The sequence below is a fragment of the Bubalus kerabau genome, chromosome 1 (assembly GCF_029407905.1).
Source record: "Bubalus kerabau isolate K-KA32 ecotype Philippines breed swamp buffalo chromosome 1, PCC_UOA_SB_1v2, whole genome shotgun sequence".
Classification (NCBI taxonomy): domain Eukaryota; kingdom Metazoa; phylum Chordata; class Mammalia; order Artiodactyla; family Bovidae; genus Bubalus; species Bubalus kerabau.
Genome location: NC_073624.1, coordinates 137,312,553 through 137,334,070, shown reverse-complemented (window position 1 = coordinate 137,334,070; position 21,518 = coordinate 137,312,553). Strand labels below are relative to the sequence as shown.

General features: G+C 40.5%; 1 protein-coding gene, 1 non-coding gene and 1 pseudogene across 10 annotated transcripts in view; 1 reads left to right on the top strand and 2 right to left on the bottom strand.

The window, feature by feature from the left end:
• BICC1 (BicC family RNA binding protein 1) overlaps positions 1 to 21,518 on the bottom strand; it is a 352,390-nt gene that overhangs the window by 220,205 nt on the left and 110,667 nt on the right. The gene's annotated exons all lie outside the window — the stretch shown is intronic.
• TRNAC-ACA (transfer RNA cysteine (anticodon ACA)) lies at positions 7,514 to 7,585 on the bottom strand. The gene has a single exon. It is a non-coding gene; the product is annotated as a tRNA-Cys (tRNA).
• Positions 18,703 to 18,864, top strand: LOC129642433 (uncharacterized; annotated as a pseudogene).

Here is a 21,518-nt window from a genome sequence, read left to right as displayed (position 1 = left end):
ATATGTGGCCGTGAGACACTGGCCTGCATCTCAGAAGTGAGTGCAGGAGAGTCAGGGGAGAGGAGCCTGAGACAAGATGACAGCAAAGAAAGCAAGAGCCAAAGAAAATGAAGCTTTTACTGAAGCTTGAGTTATTCCAAATTCAGACCCACATTTCAAAAAGAATACACACAGAGACTTCACTGGTGGTCCAGTGGTTAAAAATCCATGCTTCCACTGCAGGGGGTGTAGGTTCCATTCCTGGTCAGGGAACTAAGATTGCACAAACCGTGTAGGGCACGGCCCCAAAAAAAAAGAATACACATATGCCCCACATTTCCTACTGGATATCTTCTAGTCATTTTTTTTTAATCTCCTTTTTAAAAATTCCATCATTACTTACCATAAAATGTAATGATTATTTTCCATAATGTTAAGAAGTTGGATAAGAAAATTCTCAGTTTATAGGCAATTTTACAGGAACCACCTCACCATTACTGGAACAATGCAAGTGATTCCAAATAAGTCACTATTTCCAGCCCTGATTTCTCAGCTACACGCTATCAAACATCTCCAACTTGGCTTCAACGCATTTCTCCTAAACAACTCTCCTGCTAGATGATACTATGTTCTTTTCATATGAGAAATGTTGAAGTCATCCTTAATTCTTTCCTGTTCTCCTCCATACCACTAGATGCTAGCAAGACTCTTCATTCCCATTTCATATCCATCCCTGTATCTTCCTGTCTCATATCTGTCCAACATTCCTGGTCTTCTTCACCTTACAGGTCCCATTTAAGTGGATCCCCACAGTACTGGTCCATCATGCCTGTACCAACTTAACTGCCAGTTACAACATCCAAACCTATGCGGTGGTGGTGCTCCATCGCTCAGTCGTGTCCAACTCTGCGGTCACATGGACTAGAGCCCGCCAGGCTCCTCTGTCCATGGGATTCTCCAGGCAAGGACACTGGAGCAGGTTGCCATGCCCTCCTCCAGGGGATCTTCCCTCACCCAAGGATCGAACTTATGTCTCCTGCATTGCAGGCAGATTCTTTACCCACTGAGAAGCCCCTATCCAAACCTATACTGATGCCCAAATAAATACCTCCACTCATAATCAGCAACCAACAGACTCTCCCGTCTTGTCACGTTCTTGCAGAGGCCTGAGAGTGCCCCACAGCCAGTGTTCAATAAAAGCTTTCAAAACCATCATGATGCGTGGCTCATACCCCCTACTAACAGGCCAACTGGCTGCAGAACAAGTGGTTTGTGAGTGGTCTTCAAAGGACTCTGATGGGTCAGAGCCAAGAGCCACGAAGCCACAAGCTGAAAGCAGAGCAGGCGTGAGGAGGGAAGACAACGCACACGTGAACCAAAATGGCAAATTCTTGTGGCTGAGACACGAAACATTCCGTGCGCCCAGAGAGAACTGGCAGCTCCTGAATCAAAGAGTTGTCTAGATTTTCTTTTTATCTTCTTCTGCCAAGCAGAACAGAAAGATTTTTGCATCCAAAATGAGACTCTGGTGGGCCCTGATGATTCTTTATTGGTAGCAAACCTCCCCCAGCCACAGCCCATCGTTCCCTGACAATTCTCCACCCTGAAACAATGCGGCATGAGGATTTCTAGTAATAACAGTGAAAACTATCCCACTGCATGAAAACTTGGCACCACCGACACCACCTCAAGGAAACAAAAAGGGGGGAAAAGCCACTGAGGAAGAAAATATTCTTACTGTCAAATACCAAAAAAAAAAAAAAAATTAATATATTTCAATAAAAAATAAACAAATGGAATCTTTTCTCCACATAAGAATCCAGAAAGCGGTATTCCCAAATAAAAGTTACTACTACTAATACTAAACTGAAAAAAGTTACCACAAATATTATAGACGTGTATGTGGCTTTTGTTCTCAAGCAATTAAAGATATGGGGACTCTATCCTGGGAACCCCCTGGCGGTCCAGTGGTTAGGACTGCACGCTTTCACTGCTGTGGGCCTTGGTTTGATCTCTGATCGGGGAACCTGCGAGGCACATGGAGCAGCCAGAATATAAAGAAGTAAAGACATGTGGTCCCATCCTGAAACAATAAAGCTCTGCAGGCTTCCCTCAATCTCAAGCACCCATACAGGAGGATCTCAGAAGAATCCCATTCCGTCTCACATTTTCTCAAAGCTTTTCAATTTCAACCGATTTGGAACTGCTCAGTTTCAACTGACTTTTAACACTAATTCTATGATGAACAGACCCCATTTTTTTAAGTAAGAGCAGTGAGTCTCAACAACCAAATGACTTGCCTAAGATTTCATGGTTTGTGACTTGAACTCAGATCTCATGGCTCCTAGTTTAGTTCTTTACAATATTGACATCTCTCATTTGTTTGATCCACTGGTTGATTCAGAATGAGGGCATGGCATAAATCAGGAAGGGAAGAAGGGATAAGGATAAGCAGGAAGGAACCAGACTGTAATGAACATCCAATGCCAAAGGGTAGACATTTAGCTTTTTCTGGGAGGCAGTGGAGAGATGTTAAAGAAACTGAGCACATTTATCAAAGGGTAATGGTTGTGTTCTAGGCAAAAATCATGTACTTTGAAATGATTTACACTCTCACCCTTATCATAAAGCCCACTGAGGACATATATTTTTTAAGAAAGCCTCCTTTGTTGACACTCACCTGAAACTATCACAGTATTGTTAATCAGCTATGTGAAAGGGAAACTGTTAGTCGCTCAGTCGTGTCCAACTCTGCAACCCCATGGACTGTAGCGCAACAAGTCCTGTATCCATGGAATTCTCCAGGCAAGAATAGTGAAGTGGGTTGCCATGCCCTCCTCCAGGACATCTTTCTGACCCAGGGTTAGAACCCGGGTCTCCTGCACTGCAGGCAGATTCTTTACTGTCTGAGCCACTATACTCCAACATAAAATAAAAAGTTTAAAAAAAAAAGAAAGAAAGCCTCCTTTGTAAGACTGCATTACATCCAGCCCTAACACAAATCTTGGTTGGTGGGGAAAAATGAATTTCTAAATGATTCACTGATAGTCTATAAAATTAAACAATCTTTTCACCCCAAAAAAATATTATGAAATGTTGCATAATATATATTCCTCTAACAAATTCACAAATTAGAAATAACTAACACATTAGTGGCTGCAGGCAGTTCTGCAGGAAAGAACCTGTTTTAATTGTACATAACAGCATTCCTCAAACTTACCTAAACATGGAACGTTTAAAAGTACAATATTTATTAACATAATATAGAACTAGCGTTCCACAGTTATACTCCCTTGGAAATCATACCATGGAGCATTTAGTCCTAAGAGAATGAAACTCATCAGAAAGTGAAACCCATTGTTAATTGACACAAACACACAAAATATATACAATTCCTTCCTTTTAATCAGCATTAGAGACCAAAACAAATTTATAATTTCTCTTTGCGCTTGCCCACATGCCACATCAGCGGCTCCCAACCTTGGCTGCAAATTTAAGTCACTTTGGCAGTTTGGGGGAGGTGGGGGAACACTAATGCTCAAGCTTTACTTCCAGAGCAATTAAACCAGAATCTCTAGTTTAGCCATCAACAGGTTTTAAAAGGTCCTCAGGCAAACCTATACCAATGAGGGTTAAGCACATGGTTATAGATGACGAGTTTGCCAACTCTAAAATGGTTAATAGTAGAGTCTGGGGAAATGGGAAAGGGAATATGAATTCCACTTAATTCAGTTAGAAACTCTTCATCTGAAAAAAGAATTGGCTATATTTATTTTGCATGTAATACTGGATCTCGAATATTCCTAGCCTTCTCTGTACTTGTTCATCACTGCATAATGGCGGTTTAATGCTATTACTAGAATGTGCTAAATCGTTGATGGCCAACAATTTCTTTAAGAGAAGTTTTCATTTTAAACAAACAGAACCAAATTTTCTAATATTTGCCAAATTGGAATCACTGGTCTCAAGTTTTAGTTTGATTCCCATAAAACACAGCCAGAAGTAAACTGCAAAGCCAAAGCTTTCAACTGTCTTCCTGGAAAATACAGTTTTTAAAACTGCCTATCATAGGAGGTTAGTTAAATGTTATTTATTTTATAGCCATCATTCCAAACTTGGAAATGTTATCATCCAAAATACAATGACGGTATTACAATAGTTGAAAACCCATGTTTCAAAGCACATTTAAAAGTTAATCTTCCTGGGAATGCATTTCCCCTCCAGGAAAGGAGAGGGAAGAAAAAAGTAATAATAAATCCCTCAACCCAGCACTTACAAAGAAGTCAGAAGCTGCAAAACAAATCAACACAAAATGTCTGGTTATCCTGGCTATCATCTTTAATTCTCATCATCTTTCAATGCACAATGAATACAACAGTATGATTTCCTAAATTTAATCTGAACTTCCAAACCTTCTACTCACCCTCTCAACCTTCCATTTCATTCATATGCTATGCTATGCTAAGTCACTTCAGTTTTGTCCGACTCTGTGCGACCCCATAGACGGCAGCCCACCAGGCTCCCCCATCCCTGGGATTCTCCAGGCAAGAACACTGGAGTGGGTTGCCATTACCTTCTCCAATGCATGAAAGTGAAAAGTGAAAGTGAAGTCGCTCAGTCGTGTCCAACTCCTAGCGACCCCATGGACTGCAGCCTACCAGGCTCCTCTGTCCATGGGATTTTCCAGGCAAGAGTACTGGAGTGGGGTGCCATTACACACACACACACACACACACACACATATATATATATATCACTTTTAACTCATTTGCTCTCTAGGTCATAGGACAGAAAAACATTCTCCACTGTCCTTCTCTTCCTACTGTGTAGGGTCCGCGATACTTTGCTCAGGCTTTCTCTAGTCGCAGTATTCGGGTTTACTGAAGGGACTTCTCTGGTGGTGGAGCACGAGCTCTAGAGCACACAGGCTTCAGGAGTTGTGGCACACGGGCTCAGATGTCCCGCAGCACATGAACTTCCCGGACCAGGGATCAAACCCATGTTCCCTGTACTGGCATGCATATTCTTAACCACTGGGCCACCAGGGAAGTCCTCTCTCCACTGTCAGTTATTTTGCCATTGCAAAGGCACTCAGGAGGTCCTTTCCGCAAGGACTGCCTTTCCATCTTGCCTCCATTAAACCATGTAGGTGGTGGAATGGTCTAGAAAACACCTTAATCTAATCTCAACCCTGCTCTCTGCTCAGAAACTCTTCACAAGGCCTGCCCTAATCTTAATCAACATACACCCTTTACCTTTCCTACTCAAACACTTTCTCCTGAGGGCAGCCTTCCCTGACTTTTCTGAGTAGAACAAATCACTCCTTCTGTTTTCTCTATTACTGTCGCCATGCTGGCCTGCACTCCAGTGCCACTTCTCCTTAAGTGTGACCCTTCCGAGGACAAGGGTCAGATGGAAACCTTCTGTTCTCCCACAGTGCTGCACCTGGACAGTATCGAGCTCACAGGGAGGGTGGAAACTGTCTCACAAATGGCCTCCTTGGCATCTTTGTAAGTTCAGTTCAGTTCAGTCACTCAGTCGTGTCCGACTCTTGGAGACCCCAAAAACTGCAGCATGCCAGGCCTCCCTGTCCATCACCAACTCCCAGAGCATACCCAAACTCATGTCCATCGAGCCAGTGATGCCATCCAACCACCTCATTCTGTGTTGTCCCCTTCTCCTCCTACCCTCAATCTTTCCCAGCATCAGGGTCTTTTCAAATGAGTCAGCTCTTCACATTAGGTGGCCAAAGTATTGGAGTTTCAGCTTCAACATCAGTCCTTCCAATGAACACCCAGGACTGATCTCCTTTAGGATGGACTGGTTGGATCTCCTTGCATTCCAAGGGATTCTCAAGAGCATCTTTATAAAGCCTGTACTTAATCTTTCATTCTAACCTCTTCTTGGGAACATCATTCCCTTCTGCTTGAAGGCTCTCTGAAGGCAGAAATTATTTCTCCTGTAGTATTTCCACTGGAGAAGGAAACAGCAACCCACTCCAGTACTCCTGCCTGGAAAATCCCATGAACAGAGGAGCCTGGTAGACTACAGTCCTTGGGGCCACAAAGAGTCAGACACGACTGAGCAACTTCACTTTTTTCACTTTAGTATGTCCATAAAATCAGAAGGTAACAGAAGAAGTCTCCAGGTTGATAGATTATGAGGTTAACACACTGTATTTTTTAATGTGTGAGAGGGAAGCTAAAGTGAAGTGCTACTCACAAATGAGAAGAAACACACATTCATGTTCCAATTAAATACTGAAATATACTATTTCCTCAACTTTATTAATATTCCCTCTCAATCTACTGGCTGAAACCAGGAAAAATTTAGGCTCTCCCAACCTACCAACCTAGGGACCACACCACAGAGCTTCCCAAACAGCACCTCCTAGCGACTTACACATGGATTTGGGCCATTGTCTTGGAAAATCCCATAGAAAAATATAACAGGAAGATGTTCTATTTAAGAAAACAACTCCAAGCTCACTGAGTTTAAAGTTTTCTTATTCGCATGGGATTCAGGTTTCTTGGTAACTCCAAAGTAAACAGGCACATGGGAATTGAAGATTTTTTTCCCCCCTCTGTCAAAAAACTAATTCATTGTGAACTCAAGAAAGAAAACCGAGAAGGAAACACAGAAGCCTCTGTACATAATATTTGCCTGTAGTTGGTTTCACCTCTGGCTAAATTCCTTCATTCCCAATCATCATCACTTTAACCATTAAGCAGCAGAAAATTTTAGTAAGTAAATGATAATCTAGGGTGACAAATGTACTAAAAGTAATAAATGCTAAGGAAGAAAGGCACGCTTATATACTCCTCCTAGATCACTCTGATTTCACCAAGGGGGAAAAGAGGGAATGAAACCTTTTTTTTTTTTTTTTTTTTTTTACCACTTACAGTGACAAAAGGCAGCTCCTTTCAAGAAGGAATTTGCCTCCAATGAAATAAAAACCTGCCAAAGAACTAGTTTGGACAAGCCACGACTGCTGAACATACAAAATAAGAGTGCAACATTTGGGATATTTAATAATTTAATTCAAGGATAATGTTACTTAAAGAGGCAAAGAGTAACAACGTGTTCTCCCTAACCACTACTAAGAAACACGGAAAACTTTGGACAGCTGTACTAATCACTCTGCTTGCTGGCTGACTTTAAACTTCCCTCAAAAAGTATAACACTGACTAAAACCATGTTAGTGCCAATGTCCAAGGTGAAGGAGGAAATCCCACAATGTACAGTAAAAGACCACAAGAAAACCATTTTGGAAAATAAGGACAGCACAACCTTTTTCCACCAAAGATATTAACAGCAATGATAACCTTATGATTCTTTAAATAATGCTGGCAACTGGCTACCAAAAAGAAACACCCTGAATAAGAATACTGAAAAGAGAAAGTGAAAGTGAAGTCGCTTAGTCGTGTCCGACTCTTTGAGACCCCATGGACTGTAGCCTACGACACTCCTCCGTCCATGGAATTTTCCAGGCAAGAGTACTGGAGTGGGTTGCCATTTCCTTCTCCAGAGGATCTTCCCAACCCAGGGATCGAACCTGGGTCTCCCGCATTGTAGGCAGATGCTTTACCATCTGAGCCACCAGGGAATAAGAATACTATTCATATACAAATACATATATGTATATATATATATACACACACACACACACACACACACACACACACATATATATATGAATTCTATTCAGAGTGTTCATCATATACTGGTATGGTATATTTTTATACATGAAAACATACCATACCAGTATGTGATGAATGAGCTTCCCTGGTGGCTCAAACGGTAAAGAATCCATCTGCAATGCAGAAAATTGGGGTTCAATCCCTGAGTCAGGAAGATCCCCTGGAGAAGGGAATGGCAACCCACGCCAGTATCCTTACCTGGGAAATCCCACGGACAGAAGAGCTTGGTGGGCTACAGTCCAAGGGGTCACAAGAGTCAGACATGACTTAGCCACTAAACCACAACCACATATGATGAGCACTCTGTCTGAATAGAATTCATGTGTATGTGCTACTATATACATAATTTAATGACCCATTGTGGAAGGATGTCTTATGTCTTATTTAGAGAGCATTGCTCCTTTAAAGATGCAACTTAATTTGAGATATTCATTGAAGGGTTAAACTATTCTACACACACACACACACACACCAAATTTTGTTAACAAGTACAAGCATAACCTTTTGAAGAGGTGGTGGTTTAATCACTAAGCTGTGTCAGACTCTCGCGACCTAATGGACTGTGGCCCACCAGGCTCCTCTGTCCATGCAATTTCCCAGGCAAGAATACTGGAGTGGGTTGCCATGTCCTACTCCAGAGAATCTTCCCAACCAAGGAATCGAACCCTTGTCTCCTGAAAAGCAGGGAGTTTACTGCATTGTAGGCAGATTCTTCACTGCCAATCCACCAGGGATTCCCTTTGAAGAGGATAATTATGAAATTATTCAAGCAATTGAATACCTTTTATACATTTCCATCTGAAACTTAATTACAAGGCCTTCCAGTTTCTCAACCACATCAAGAGAAAGGAAGAAGACTGCAAAGACACCCATTGATTCAAACTTGAGAAATGTCACAAACAGCCAGCTCCCCACCAGAGGCATGAATCACTTCTGGTATATCTGCTTCTCAAGTTGTTTTTGTTTTGTACTGCATTTCCTTCTGTGGACTGGTTTCTTCTGCTGCCTCAGCTTCTCCTTCCTATAACCCCAGAGCTTACCCGTGGCCCATACGGCCACTGCTGGCTTCTCCACGACCCCACCCAGCATCATGACATTTCCTTCCACAGTCCCACAGCCACTCTAGGTCTTAGTTTCCGCAATCTGTTAGGGACAAGTTTTGCTCAGAGTTTTCAAAGCAAGCCACACAGGTCATGGCGGGTATCTATAGAAGGTTCATCTTTGGATCTGGTGCCACATCTAGGCCTGTTGCCTGAGGCTGGAAGAGCCAGAAAACAGGTGATGGCAAAACACAGCCTGCTCCTCTCCTTTCCATGGGAGGGGACATGAAAAGACAGGCATATAATCACATAAATGACAAAGTCCATACACTTAAGAGTACTAACCAGAGACAAAGCAAGATAATAGTTGAATTAGCCAAAGGACAAACCCTAAAGCAATCTATTTAGTCAAAATAAAATGCAAAATGTTAAATACATCAGGTAAAAGGCTGTTCTTTAAGAAACCAGAAAGGATTCCTAAGTTGAAGAAAAGACTGACTCATAAGATGACAATAAGCCATTATTGTATGTCTCCTGGATAAAGTAAAATAGTGAAATAACAGGTGCCAACTTCAGAAGAACCAACCTTAAGATGATCTTGAAACCTGACTGTTCAAACAAAATACAAAGGATTACAAAATCCTTACCATTTATTTTACCATATTAATTTGCCTCCAGGCCTTTGGCAGTCCCTCTAATGCACCACAATGAACCTAATTCAGAGCCCTAGTCAGCAAAATTTACAGCTTTAGCCAGAACTTTTCTCACTATACAGGCACAGTCTACATGCTCAAGAGAGCATGCTAATCAACATTTAAAGAAAATAATTTGTATTTTATTAAAAACAATCAAAGTCCAAAAAGCATCTTCAGGTCCTGGCTGCCACCAACCAGCTGTCTGACCTTGAAAATACAAAAAAAAAAAAAAAAAAACCAATTCAACACTATTCATATCATTATCTAGAAGAAAATGACATCACCATCACACCCAATTTTTCAACATGCCAATTCTTCTATAAACCCATTTATTTTTTTTTGGGGGGGGGGGCGGGTGTGGTCCATTTTTTTTTCAAATTTAGTAAAAGATAACTATTTTTTTTATTTTTTTATTAATTTATTTTACTTTACAATATTCTATTGGTTTTGCCATACATTGACATGAATCCACCACAGGTGTACATGTGTTCCCCATCCTGAACCCTCCTCCCACCTCTCTCCCCATCCCATCCCTCTGTGTCATCCCAGTGCACCAGCCCTGAGCACCCTGAATCATGCATCAAACCTGGACTGGCAATTCATTTCACATATGATATTTTACATGTTTCACTACCATTCTCCCATATCATTCTGCCCTCACCCTCTCCCACAGGGTCCAAAAGACTGTTCAATACATCTGTGTCTCTTTTGCTGTCTCGCATACAGGGTTATCGTTACCTTCTTTCTAAATTCCATATATATGCGTTAGTATACTGTATTGGTGCGTTTCTTTCTGGCTTACTTCACTCTGTATAACAGGCTCCAGTTCATCCACCTCATTAGAACTGATTCAAATACATTCTTTTTAAAGGCTGAGTAATACTCCATTATGGATATGTACCACAGCTTTCTTATCCATTCATCTGCTGATGGACATCTAGGTTGCTTCCATGTCCTGGCTATGGTAAACAGTGCTGCAATGAACACTGGGGTACACATGTCTCTTTCAATTCTGGTTTCCTCAGTGTGTATGCCCAGCAGTGGCATTGCTGGGTCATGTGGAAAATTCTTCAAGAGATGGGAATACCAGACCACCTGACCTGCCTCTTCAGAAACCTATATGCAGGTTAGGAAGCAACAGTTAGAACTGGACATGGAACAACAGACTGGTTCCAAATAGGAAAAGGAGTACGTCAAGGCTGTATATTGTCACCCTGCTTATTTAACTCATATGCAGAGTACATCATGAGAAACGCTGGGCTGGAAGAAGCACAAGCTGGAATCAAGATTGCCAGGAGAAATATCAATAACCTCACATATGCAGATGACACCACCCGTATGGCAGAAAGTGAAGGGGAACTAAAAAGCCTCTTGATGAAAGTGAAAGAGGAGAGAAAGTTGGCTTAAAGCTCAACATTCAGAAAACGAAGATCATGGCATCTGGTCCCATCACTTCATGGCAAATAGATGAGGAAACATTGCAAGCAGTGTCAGACTTTATTTTTCTGGGCTCCAAAATCACTGCAGATGGTGACTGCAGCCATGAAATTAAAAGATGCCTACTCCTTGGAAGGAAAGTTATGACCAACCTAGATAGCATATTCAAAAGCACTGACATTACTTTGCCAACAAAGGTCCATCTAGTCAAGGCTATGGTTTTTCCAGTGGTCATGTATGGATGTGAGAGGTGGACTGTGAAGAAGGCTGAGCGCCGAAGAATTGATGCTTTTGAACTGTGGTGTTGGAGAAGACTCTTGAGAGTCCCTTGGACTGCAAGGAGATCCAACCAGTCCATTCTGAAGGAGATCAGCCCTGGGTGTTCTTTGGAAGGAATGATGCTAAAGCTGAAACTCCAGTACTTTGGCCACCTCATGCGAAGAGCTGACTCATTGGAAAAGACTCTGATGCTGGGAGGGATTGGGGGCAGGAGGAAAAGGGGACGACAGAGGATGAGATGGCTGGATGGCATCACCGACTTGATGGATGTGAGTCTGAGTGAACTCCGGGAGATGGTGATGAACAGGGAGGCCTCGCGTGCTGCGATTCATGGGGTTACAAAGAGTTGGACACGACTGAGCGACTGAACTGAACTGATGACAGTTCTATTTCCAGTTTTTTAAGGAATCTTGGTATGGACCATTTTTAAAGTCTTTATTGAATGTTACAATATTTCTTCTGTTTTATGTTTTTGGCCAGGAGGCCTGTGGGATCTCAGCTCTCCAACTAGGGATCAAACCGATGCCCTATGCATTGGAAGGCAAAGTCTTATCCAGGGAAGTCCCTGTACACCCATTTTAAAGCAGTAAAGTTTAAAGCTCTTTACTAAATGTCACAGCATTCTCTCAAGTCACATGAAGAGTCACTGCCTTACCCCATTAGGCTGTCATGCTGTGGTCAAGCCCTTTTCTGGGGAACCTTATGGGGGTCCATAATGAAGAAAGAAAATCATGCAGGAGTTCCCATTACACAGAGCCAAGATAGGTGAACTCTTTCAAAGGGATGCTCCCCACATTTGCGTGTTCTGGCCACCTTAACTGCCATGTGATCTCCAAGCCCAAGGTCAGGTCAGATTACAGTGACAGAGCACGTGAGCGATTTCTAAGTGGGCTTACCTGCCAGTCAGAAACCTAGTATCCTTAATTTCATATTATGTACCTAGCAATGACAATATGAGGCAAACATTCCTCTTTATTTGGGTGAAGAATAGCAAAAAAAAAAAAAAAAAGCCAACTCAGTGCCTGAAGATTACATAGCCTTTAGCTAATTCTGGATCATATCTATACTACGGATATTATGGCCTCTCTATACAGTCAGCAAAAACAAGACCAGGAGCTGACTGTGGCTCAGACCATGAACTTCTTATTGCCAAATTCAGACTTAAATTGAAGAAAGTAGGGAAAACCACTAGACCATTCAGGTGGAAGTGAGAAATAGATTTAAGGGCCTAGATCTGATAGATAGAGTGCCTGATGAACTATGGAATGAGGTTCGTGACATTGTACAGGAGACAGGGATCAAGACCATCCCCATGGAAAAGAAATGCAAAAAAGCAAAATGGCTGTCTGGGGAGGCCTTACAAATAGCTGTGAAAAGAAGAGAAGTGAAAAGCAAAGGAGAAAAGGAAACATATAAACATCTGAATGCAGAGTTCCAAAGAATAGCAAGAAGAGATAAGAAAGCCTTCCTCAGCGATAATGCAAAGAAATAGAGGAAAAAAACAGAATGGGAAAGACTAGGGATCTCTTCAAGAAAATTAGAGCTATCAAAGGAACATTTCATGCAAAGATGAGCTCGATAAAGGACAGAAATGGTATGGACCTAATTGAAGCAGAAGATATTAAGAAGAGATGGCAAGAATACACAGAAGAATTGTACAAAAAAGATCTTCACGACCCAGATAATCACGATGGTGTGATCACTGACCTAGGGCAGACATCCTGGAATGTGAAGTCAAGTGGGCCTTAGAAAGCATCACTACAAACAAAGCTAGTGGAGGTGATGGAATTCCAGTTGAGCTATTCCAAATCCTGAAAGACGATGCTGTGAAAGTGCTGCACTCAATATGCCAACAAATTTGGAAAACTCAGCAGTGGCCACAGGACTGGAAAAGGTCAGTTTTCATTCCAATCCCAAAGAAAGGCAATGCCAAAGAATGTTCAAACTACTGCACAATTGCACTCATCTCACACCCTAGTAAAGTAATGCTCAAAATTCTCCAAGCCAGGCTTCAGCAATATGTGAACTGTGAACTTCCTGATGTTCAAGCTGGTTTTAGAAAAGGCAGAGGAACCAGAGATCAAATTGCCAACATCCGCTGGATCATGGAAAAAGCAAGAGAGTTCCAGAAAAACATCTATTTCTGCTTTATTGACTATGCCAAAGCCTTTGACTGTGTGGATCACAATAAACTGTGGAAAATTCTGAAAGAGATGGGAATACCAGACCACCTGATCTGCCTCTTGAGAAATCTGTATGCAGGTCAGGAAGCAACAGTTAGAACTGGACATGGAACAACAGACTGGTTCCAAATTGGGAAAGGAGTACGTCAAGGCGGTATATTGTCACCCTGCTTATTTAACTTATATGCAGAGTATATCATGAGAAACGCTGGACTGGAAGAAACACAAACTGGAATCAAGATTGCCGGGAGAAATATCAATTACCTCAGATATGCAGATGACACCACCCTTATGGCAGAAAGTGAAGAGGAACTCAAAAGCCTCTTGATGAAAGTGAAAGACGAGAGTGAGAAAGTTGGCTTAAAGCTCAACATTCAGAAAACGAAGATCATGGCATCCGGTCCCATCACTTCATGGGAAATAGATGGGAAAACAGTGGAAACAGTGTCAGACTTTATTTTTCTGGGCTCCAAAATCACTGCAGATGGTGACTGCAGCCATGAAATTAAAAGACACTTACTCCTTGGAAGGAAAGTTATGACCAACCTAGATAGCATATTCAAAAGCAGAGACATCACTTTGCCAACAAAGGTTCGTCTAGTCAAGGCTATGGTTTTTCCCGTGGTCATGTACGGATGTGAGAGTTGGACTGTGAAGAAGGGTGAGCACCGAAGAATTGAGGCTTTTGAACTGGGGTGTTGGAGAAGACTCTTGAGAGTCCCTTGGACTGCAAGGAGATCCAACCAGTCCATTCTAAAGATCAGTCCTGGGATTTCTTTGGAAGGAATGATGCTAAAGCTGAAACTCCAGTACTTCGGCCACCTCATGCGAAGAGTTGACTCATTGGAAAAGACTCTGATGCTGGGAGGGATTGGGGGCAAGAGGAGAAGGGGACAACAGAGGATGAGATGGCTGGATGGCATCAGTGACTCAATGGACGTGAGTCTCAGTGAACTCCGGGAGTTGGTGATGGACAGGGAGGCCTGGCATGCTGTGATTCATGGGGTCGCAAAGAGTTGGACACGACTGAGCGACTGATCTGATCTGATAACTGTACTCATCAGCCTATACTCAAAATACTGTACAGATATTGTTGCCACATTAACATACAACACTGATCCTGCTTCTAAAAGAGAATAGAATGGTAAGTGGTATGAAAATTAAGGCATATGATAAATAAAATTTAAGTTATCTTTAGTCTGAAGACATAAAGATGTTATTTTAAAAAATCTTCAAAAAAAATTTTTATACCTCCAAATGGCAAAACAAGAAGAGCACGTGGATGAAAGAAAGGTGGAAACTTTCTGAAAATCAGCACTTACTAAAAATTATTTGCCTTGTATACATATGTGAGACCTGTACGGTCTTTATACCTGCTGTAGGTGATACAGAAGGAACTTCAGTACTTCATGGGAGGCAGAATCAAATGACCTTTGACACTTCTCTCAACAAAATGTTGTGTGTTCTACAAATTGGCAATAATTTATGTATTCATGGACAACCTCAACCTAGATCAGCCATTATGATCTGTTTTTCTCCATGAGGTGGTGGCAGTGGTGATTAATCTTGATTTTAAAAATAACACGGGTTCAATCCATAAAAAGTATAAAGAATACAAATCAATCATATTCTCACCATTGAGACAGAACTTAACATTTTACAATAATTTCTTAGTAATCTTTCAAGGCCCAAATATATATAACAAAATTTGAGTCAACCTATTTATATGCCTTTTGTCCTGATTTTTGCATTGATATGATAATCCATTTCCCAAGTCACTAAATACTGATGACAAAAGCATGATTTTTAAGGCCTACATAATAATCCAATCATAAACTCAATTTGATTTTCTACAGCATCCAATCCTTTGAGTCTGGATTTAGGAAGAGAGAAGGACATTTTCACCAGTTACAACTAAACTTTCATATGGTATTGCTTTAAATAATACTTAACTATTATTTAGCTATTAAATAATTATTTAACTTCTAATTATTTAATAACTTAAAAATTATTTTAAATAACTTTTAATAGTTTTTTATTTGATAACTTAATTTATTTAGTTATATAACTTTATTTAATAACTTTTTAATAATTATTTAAATAACTTTTAATTATTTTTAATAATAGTTAACTAATATTATTTAACTATATTTTAAATAACTTTTAATAGTTTTTTATTTGATAACTTTATTTAGTTACATAACTTTATTTAATAACTTTTTAAATAATTATTTAAATAACTTTTAATTATTTTTAATAATAGTTAACTAATATTATTTAACTATTAAATAAATAATAGTTAACTATTATTTAACAAGGCTTCCCAGGTGACTCAGCTGGTAAAGAATCTGCCTGCAATGAGGGAGACCTAGGTTCAACCCCTGGGTTGGGAAGATCCCCTGGAGATGCAAAAGGCTACCCACTCTAGTATTCTGGCCTGGAGAATTCCATGTACTCTATAGTCCATGCGGTCACAAAGAGTCAGACATGACTAAGCAACTTTCACTTTTCACATTCACTATTATTAGTCACTTTAAAAAATCATAGTAGCAATTAGGGTATATTCGTGGCCATCAAACACCCAGTTTAAAGGAATCTCAATTGCATCCCCTATTTCCATTTCTGCAGAGAGAGGAATAAAAGAGCAAATGCGGTTCTCATAAAGCAGTGTAAAATGACTGCCAAAGAAAACTGGACACGATGACAGAACTCAACAGGTAACTGTACAACATGCTCAAGAACACAGGCTTGACACCAGGCTCATCTTGTTCAAATCAACACAAAGACAGAACTTAGAGGACACTAAGAACAGAGAATGAGCAAATCACATGCTGCTGCTGCTGCTGCTGCTGCTAAGTCACTTCAGCCGTGTCCGACTCTGTGCAACCCCATAGACGGCAGCCCACCAGGCTCCGCCTTCCCTGGGATTCTCCAGGCAAGAACACTAGAGTGGGTTGTCATTTCCTTCTCCAATGCATGAAAGTGAAAAGTGAAAGTGAAGTCGCTCAGTCGTGTCTGACTCTTCGTGACCCCATGGACTGCAGCCCACCAGGCTCCTCCATCCATGGGATTCTCCAGGCAAGAGTACTGGAGTGGGGTGCCATTGCCTTCTCCGAGCAAATCACATAAGATGGTCTTTTTTCCGAATCTTTTCTCAATAACCCTTAACTGCTAGACTCTCCTAGAAGACAGAAAGCAAATTAAAAGATACAAAAACAGGACAGGTTCTTACCTTTAACAACTTTCTAAAAGATGACCATATGCAAAAAGAATCTAAAAAAGAGTGAATCAGCATAACTGATTCACTTTGCTGTACACATGAAACCAGCACAACACTGTAAATCAACTATACTCCAATAAAAATTTTTAAAAATAAATAAGCACGCAAAAGATGACCACATAACCTGTTTGGGGGGGGGGGGTGTTTCTTTTTTCCAAGTCGTATATGTGCCACTCACCTCTATGTAGTCAGTTGTAGAAGAGAAGAGGGATAGATTCTCTCAATGAAACTTACACTCAGGGTCACAAGGCTGTCATCAGGACTAAGAACTCAGGGTCCCTGAATGTTAGCTGCAAGGCCTAACTATCCGTTTGTGGTGACATCCATTGGTGACCACCTTTAAGTCTGGAATCGAAATCAACCCTGTCGTTCTGCAGGCTTGTCCGCCCATTTTCACAACCGTGACATCAAATACTCCACTGTACATACATCTTTTGGGAATGTTTGAAATGCAAAACACGTGAATATATTCCCTACTGAAACACATACTGAGATTAAAATGTCAAATATCCTAATTTTATTTAAATCAAGTTTGATTTTACATGTTTAAGCAAAAAGTCTCAGTGTCAGAGAAAGCATACCATGAGCTACAGTTAAGTGAATGCACTTTTAAATAATTAAATCAAAAGTTATTTCTATGACCAGAGGACTATGAGCTATCCAAACTAAACAAATTAATGGCCGGTGGAGAAAGAAGAAATTGTAGTTAGACATTTCTGTCTCCCTTCCAATAAAAATATTTAAGTAGTCCTCATCTAAGACCACCTAATGTACTTGTTTTGAGATACAAAGGGAGCCAGCTATTCCTCCAAGCAATTTACCCCAGAAGACAACATTTGCTACTTTTCAGTCTCAAAATGACAAAAGTAATCTATTTGCCTAAAAAGATGAACCTGAGGGTAGTAAAAATATACCGCATAAACCATCAGACAGTTTCTTATTTATACTGGCCTTAGTGATAAGCCCTTTTGAAAAACCATAGTTTACAGATCAGTTTTCTAACTGACGTATTTTAATGATATAAAATACCCCACATTTAAAACATGCGATGTGTACTTTGTGGAAAAATTATGTATATAACCCAATGTAACAGAAAATCTGGTTTCATCAATTACAACACTCACTGGGTTTTCCCCTCTTCAGCCAACAGGATTCAAGATTCCTAAAGCATTTTGCTTTGATGAATCACATTTGCAATACAATCACTTTACTCATCCCCACCTAATACAGTGTAACACATTTTCCCCTCCAAGATCTCGCCATAGTCATTTCACAAGAGAAATGTAAAAAAGAACTGATTAAAGGAAACAGGACAGACAGTGAGTAAGCCATGAACAACTGCCCATAGAACTGTAAAACTCCTGGCAGATCATTTCCATGTGTTTCAATTAAAGTTGCCATGACAAGTGGACAAAAACTAGACAGAAAGCGATAAAAGTTGAATCTATTCCCTCCTTTTGTAAGTATAGTTAGAGTCAAAGAATAAAAAACACAATTACTGAAGAATGTGCAAAATTCTAATATAGAAAAACATCTGGGATGTATCCAATATGGTCTAATTTGTAATCTCATCAGCCAATTAAAGAATATTAAAAAGCATTTTATATACATTTTTAATATATAGAAAAAAGGACTGAAGTATATAAACAACAGTGCTGGAGAAGACTCTTGAGAGTCCCTTGGACAGCAAGAAGATCAAACCAGTCAATCATAGAGGAAATCAACTCTGAATATTCATCGGAAGGACTGATGCTGAAGCTGAAGCTGCAATACTTAGGCTACCTGATGCAAAGAGCCAACTCATTGGAAAAGATGGCAATACTGGGAAAGATTGAAGGCAAGAGGAGAAGGGGGTGACACAAGATGAGAAGGTTGGATGGTATCAATGACTCAATGGACATAAGTTTGAGCAAACTCCAGGAGATACTGGGAAGCCAGGCATGCTGCAGTCCAAGAGGTCACAAAGAGTCAGACACAACTTAGGGACTGTCAACAAATGTATAAACAGTAGTTTTCTTTCAAAGGTAGGATGACTAAGTAGACTTTTTTTTCTTTTTCTTGCATGTTAATTATGTATTTGTTATAAACAGCTTAAAAATGACTTGCTATATTGCTTCTCGGCCTTTTGGCTAAGATCAAGTGTAAAAATGACTTGCTATAAGGAAAGAAAAAGATTTAGTATCAGTGAAAGTGAAGTCACTCGGTTGTGTCCGACTCTTTGCGACCCCATGGACTGTAGTCTACCAGGCTCTTCCGTCCATGGGATTTTCCAGGCAAGAATACTGGAGTGGGTTATCATTTCCTTCTCCAGGAGATCTTCCCAACCCGGGTCTCCCACATTGTAGGCTTTACCGCTTTACCATCTGAGCCACCAGGGAAGTCTCTAGTATAAGTGACTAGGAAATTAAAATCTATAAATCAAACTGAGTATCAAAATGTGATAACATTTACAGTTTTACCAAATTTTTCTGACTATAGTAAATTTTATACAAAATCATTTCATCCATTAAAAGATATTATAGGTTGAGCCATATCCCCCAAAATTCATAATGTTGAAATCCTAACCACCAGTAAGAACTGACTGGAAACAGGGTCACTGCAGATGTAATTATTGAGATAAGATCACTAGACTGAGCCCTAATCCAATAGGGCTATTGTCCTTATAAAAAGGAGATATGTGGACACAGACAGATACACACGGGGAGAACTCCACATGCAGACATCAGGTTGAAGCTTCTAGAAGCCAGGAACACCAAAGATGGTGAGCACATCTCCAGGAGCCAGGAGAGAGGCGTGGACCAGATTCTCTCTCAGCACTCAGAAGGCAGAGCCCTGCTCACACCTTGACCCTAAATTTCCAGCCTCCAGAACTGTGAGACAATCCATTTTATTGTGTAAATCACTCAATCTGTGGTACACTTTTACAGCAGCCCTCAAGATAATACAAAAGGTTTCAAAGCATAATACAGAGACATTACCCTCTTGACCACATTATTTCTCCCTGACAATCTGCCTTTTGTTAGGCAGCACTTGCAAAATCACTATTTCCTCCAGACACTCCTCCTCCCACCCCTATGACTACAGTTACATAAGGCCACATACATGAGTTTTCTCCTACAGAATGTGAGAACGAGTGACATACGACAGACCCAGACCTGGACCTGAAGACCAGGGCATCTTCCACCTCCTCATCAGCTCACATGTGGCCATGGTAATGACCCAGCTTCAACTATATAGATGAGATACATGCCTTAAGGAACAATCAGTCATAGAAGAGATGTGGGTCTGTCACTGACAGCATGAGACAGCACTACCCACCAAGCTAGCATACTCTCCTTGGAATGTTACATCAAAGTAAAATAAAGAACTGTTCTTTAAGGCATGATATTGCTGGATGTATCTGCTATACCCAGTTAGTCTTTTATCCCAATAGAGTATCAATGGAAATAAAACATTGTGTGTGTGCATGCTAAGTTGTTTAAGTCGTGTCCAACTCTTTGTGACCCTATGGACTTAGCCCACCAGGCTCCTCTGTCCATGGGATTCTCCAGGCAAGAATACTGGAGTCGGTTGCCATGCTCTCCTCCAGGGGATCTTCCTGGCAATACACAGACAACAAAACAATCTACAGAAAACCAGGAAGCCCTTTGAAATTAAGTAGTAGCTGTGACTCCAGAGGAGAATTTTAAGTGTAGAGTCAACTAAACAACTATACATTATGGCTCCAAATTTGACACAATAGATCTGATGATCCCAGCAGTTGTTAAACTATGATTTCAATCCTTTGTGGAAATCTAACCATTTTTACTCTTAAAGGTATTTAAAGTTTTATTTTTTCATTTTTGAAAATCATTAATGAAAATAGTTAATATAATCATATTGTTATAGTTTTACATATATTTTGACAAAAAAACAAAATAATATATAAAAGTCTCATCCTCCTCTTCCAACCCTCTCATCAGGAAGTGTGTATGCTCAGTCGCTTCAGTCATGTCCAACTCTTTGCTACCCTATGGACTGTAGCCTGCCAGGCTCCTCTGTCCATGGGATTCTCCAGACAGGAATACTGGAGTGGGTTGCCATGCCCTCCCCTCCAGGGGATCTTCCTGACCCAGGGATCGAATCCACAGCGTCTCCTGTATCTTCTGCATCACAGGTGGATTCTTTACCACTGAGACATCCAGAAAGCCCATCAGGGAGAGCTAGTATGAATTCACGAGTTATACTTCCAGGCTTAGATCTTTTTAAAATCAGGATAATAATAAAAAAAACAAAAAATGAGGGGCGGGGATAGTCCAATTTTAAACTAAGCTCAAAGAGAGATTTTAATGTCAATGTCAGTTTGTGATACATACCCCCTGAGTCAAAATCCAAAAGACATCCTAAAAATAAGCATATATAACCTTCATATTTGCATTTCCCTGAAAGAAAAATAGCGTTTTTTCAAAGATGCTCACAACCAGCAATGTGGTTTATTTTTTGTTCCTAAATGTTTCCCCAAATGCTATTATTTTTAAATGGGAGATATGCAACTAAAAGAAAGTTCCTGGAGGACAATTCAATACTCCTCCTTTCCTTCATTCTAATGTAGACTGTAATTTATTCTTCTCTCTGGTCAAAACACTAAAAACTGCTTTTCTGACATTTGAGCTGTTCCACTTTTATTAAGTTATAGGAGCTTTTTCCCATGGTAAGTATCCAAATCCCACACGGACCCTTGTTGTTCAGGAAGACACTCTTTATTGAGCTCAAGAAGAAAATGAGATTAAAAAGTACTCCATTTAGTTACTCAGAGACCTCATTAACCTGTGATCAAGAATGGAATCGATGATTCCAACTCATGGTTTGTGGGATGCACATATGTTCCTGGATTCAGACATGTGTTTCCATTTAAACTGCTGGAATGTATACATAGCTCTGTAAAG